The sequence below is a fragment of the Halyomorpha halys genome, unplaced genomic scaffold (assembly GCF_000696795.3).
Source record: "Halyomorpha halys isolate HHAL.00 unplaced genomic scaffold, Hhal_1.1 Scaffold334.1, whole genome shotgun sequence".
NCBI lineage: Eukaryota > Metazoa > Arthropoda > Insecta > Hemiptera > Pentatomidae > Halyomorpha > Halyomorpha halys.
The window spans coordinates 93,505-97,834 of NW_027112976.1; the positions used below are offsets into that span (position 1 = coordinate 93,505).

The 4,330-nt window shown below is 33.6% G+C and overlaps 1 protein-coding gene across 1 annotated transcript in view; it reads left to right on the forward strand.

Annotated features, from left to right (window-relative positions):
• LOC106681404 (uncharacterized) overlaps positions 1 to 4,330 on the forward strand; it is a 30,822-nt gene that overhangs the window by 6,124 nt on the left and 20,368 nt on the right. The window lies entirely within an intron of this gene.

Here is a 4,330-nt window from a genome sequence, read left to right on the forward strand (position 1 = left end):
AGAATAAACTAAACCACTCTCAAACAAGAATATATTAATACAAATTAATCTAATGTTCTAGCTCTTTCTTCACCTGTACAGGCCAATATTGCTAAAAAAAAACTCTGCTTTTAAATGTTTTCACAAGAGGGCAAATTCCCAAGTCCCATTGAAAATTCCTTGAGGGGCTATCTTCAAACTCACACCATAGTCTATTTTATGTAATAAAATACCTTAATTTGTTTTATTATTTTAGTTGTTTGTATATTTTTTAGCCCTAGTAAAGCCTTGAAAAATTGGCTCACATAAAATAGTTTAATTAATATTTGAGTTTTTTTTTTCACCGCACCCGGACCATATCCATATTATATATTACTATTATAATATATTATACTATATATTATAATATATTATATTATACTTTCAATTATTAGAAATGAGTGAAACAAAGGAAGAAAATAATATGTTCGGCGATAAGCCAATGGAATATCCTGATTTTTCTAAACTAAGGATAAAAAGGATCTGTTTCGATCGGGCCAGCCCAGAAGGTCTGAGCAGTTTCTTTCTTGCCCACGCTGTATGATCGCATTACATACATATTTGCTCAATAAATTCGCTTCCATTTCTTCTCTATCTTTGTGAGGAAATATCTCTTGGGATATTTGAGAACTCGGAGAATGTTTTCCCGTGAAAGAAGCACGCATAGGAAATGCTAACCTTCAGAATTCATAAATCCTCAAGAAAAAATAAAGGGCACTCTTCACACAACATTTACTTAGTTCCCTAATTTGAGTTTAAATTAATTCTCCAACATTTCATATTATTTATGATGGCAATACTTCCCCTAATGTCTTTATATTCATAAATAAAAACCACTTTTACTCTGTGTATCATTGGAATCTTTTTATGCTTTACATGTGAAATGTGGCTTAACTCAACTTAAAGGAAAACTTTTTCTTTTTTCAGACAATTTAAAGATGCTTTTTATCAAATAGGTTTTTAGTTTAATTTATATTTATTATTATATTTTTTTTAATGACCCCTTTCCTACTCATTTCTGACGATTACCACCCTATTCTGACCATGTTTGGGGAGACAGGTTTTCATTTCCTTGGAAATGATATTTCAGTAATTATTTTTAGAAATATAAATTCGATTTTAATATATATAAGAATGGGTAAAGTCTCTTGCGAGGTTTATAATAATGCAAAACCACCATTTTATCATACATATACTGCATTAAATATGAATAGTTTTTATATCATAACCCTTATTGTGCTTCAATATTAGTACTGTATTGATAAGAATTCAGGACGACTGACTAATAAAATTCTAATAGAAGATTTTTTAGGAGTGAAACAAAGTTGAGATTTGTTTTTAACACCTCAAGAAACTCTTAAATACAAATTTAAGAAAAAAAAATAGAATTAACATCAAGTCCCATGTGTCATGGCCGCTAGTGCAGTTCACTGTTCGCTCTGCAATTGTTACTGTATTCAATGGGTAATTACTCGAATCCTGCTCTCATACTTCGTAGAACGTGAATCTATAAACAAATGAGCATTTTTATAAACTCATATAGTGGAGGTGTGTGATTATTAAAAATTAACAAATAACAATTGATATTAGTTTACTAGTTATATCTCTAGTGATAGGTAATTCTCCTTAGGGGTCTTATCTAAAGACCATATTTCAAGGCTTTGTGTCCGCCAATACGATCCCCATTCCGAGTTCAAATCCAAAGACTATAATTCTTTTTTTTTTTCTTTCTTCAGATACTTTTAATTTATTTGTCTCCAGAAATGTATTATTTAATGATTTTATAGAATTTTGTATATAATTTATCCTCTTCAAATAATTTGTTTATGTTCGTATTTTTTTTTTTTGCAAGTTCATATACTTATTTTCTTTCTTAATATGAATTCGGACAAGAACATGTCTTGCGAAGACTCGGAGGAAGAGAACGCAATTTCAGAAACAACTGAGACAGATTCACAGTACTTAAAGAGACGTCACCTCCTAAAGCGAAACAGAAAGGCAGACCCCGGGTCGGCGGGCAATTCACCTAGCAAAAATTACATCGGCTAAATCAAAAAAGCCATTTGAAGAGCCTGAACCTACACCAACTACTTCAACCAGCAATAATTCAAATACAGTAAAAACTCCAGTCAACATCCCAGAACCTCAAGGATTTTCTGATCCTGAACCACCTCCTATTTTTGTAAGTAAAATTGAAAACTTCATTTAATTCGGTCAAGAAATTGCCAAATTAATCGGACAGCCAAACTTTAGGTGTTTTTCGCGCGTCAAAGAGATTAAGATGAACACATCCACCATGGAACATTATAAAAATCTTGTCAATTATTTGACCCAGAACAACTATGATTTTCATTGCTACTAATTAAAACAAGAGAGTGGTTTTAAGAGGTCTTCACTCAACTACTCCCACAGACGTTATCAAATCAGGATTAGAAGAAATTGGACATAATGTAAGGAATATATCATGCGTTCTTCACCCCACTGCCTTTATTCTTTGTAGATTTAGAGCCAGCCCGAAATAATCCTGAAATATTTCAGGTTACAAGGCTGGTTTATTCAACGGTTAAATTTGAGGAGCCCAGACAAAAACCTATAATTGTTCAGTGCACCAGGTGTCAAATTTAGGGCAAACTAAGGGGTATTCCCATCACCAGGCGGCCCTGCTGCCAAAACCACAGGAACAACCGGCAAAATGCGCTCTCTTTCAAAAAGACCACCCAACAAGCTACACAGGCTGTGAAATCTACAAATATTTGTAGAAGGTGAGGTCACACTTCATGGCATCAAAAAGCTCGGAATAAATTCGTTCCCTGTCGCCTGAAACTCAAAATTTTGAAATTTTCCCAAACTTGAAGACATCAACACACATCACCGAATCGCAGCCGTCTACTTCAAAAACTCCAGATTGATCTCAAGACTCATCCCGGACTTACTCCGAGATCACAATCAAGAAAAACCAGGTTCGACGTCAGGCGCCTAAGGCTTCTCAACCTAAGCCCCTGAACTCTCATCCTCAACCTCAACCTCCACGTTATCAATATCCTTCCCATCATCTACCCTTACGGGTAAAATTACATCCATCACATCCACTCCCAGTTCCAACAACCGAAACAGCTCCTCATACCCCAGCTCCGCATATATCACGACTAGCCCAACCCTCACTCGTTACTTCCAGTCACACAAACCATCCATTCCAAGCTCCTGATCCATAGCCTCATAACCAAAATCCTCACCTTATCCCTGAAAGATCTTCAAGAGACAATCAAACCCCTTTGACCTTTGACCTTCTCACAAGAATACTATCTGAAATCGCACTTAATTTCCCACGATGATCACAAAGCCCGTAGCTGTCGTGTTATGAGATGCTAATGGCCTACACAATCACCGTGACGAACTCGATTTATTCCTACACGATAAACACATGGACATTGCCCTACTGACTGAAACTCATTTCACACACAGGACACACTTACATACGTGACTACATCATATATATATCAGACCACCCAGACAACACTTCCCATGCTGGTTCTTGCATCCTTATCCACAAGTCCTTACCCCATTCTCTTATTCCTTCCAATCCACTCAAATTGTATTTGTTAAGATGTAAAAGGAAGATGCTCCGAGTGCGATTAAAGAAAAAAAATTGTTCTTATATTACGTAAATATAATATTAATTTAATTAAAACAAATAATTTAATTTCTATTCATTTTAGTCTCAAAACCTTTTATTTTTCTTATAAGTCCGACGTTTCGGCCATCCTCAGGAACAATATAAATAATAATAGTATATTGTTATTTAGTGATAATGTTTTTAAGGAATAGTGACTATGATAAATGATTTTATTTTGGTTTTAAGTGAATATTGACTAATTAGAAATTGTTGTTTTGACCTGGGCAGAATAGCCTGCATGGAGTTAGAGTTTTTAAATTATATAACTTCAAAATTGTATCAAGTAGATTGTCCCTGAGGATGGCCTGATTGGCCGAAACGTCGGACTTATAACATAAATAAAAGGTTTTAAGACTAAAATAGATAGAAATTAAATTATCTATTTTTAAAAAATTTACCAGTCTCAAGAAAGTGTTAAGATTATAATATTAATAATAATAATTTATTTATTTGTTTATGGGGTAACTCCCGTACAGATAGAGTTGGCCTGATAAGTAAATAATTTAACAATCATTGTAATATTAATTAAATAATAACAAGAATCTACAAACTATTACATTATTATATAAGTTAATAACAAAACAATACTTATTATATTATATCTGTCACCCCAGTGAATATGTGGTTAAGTCGAATTTT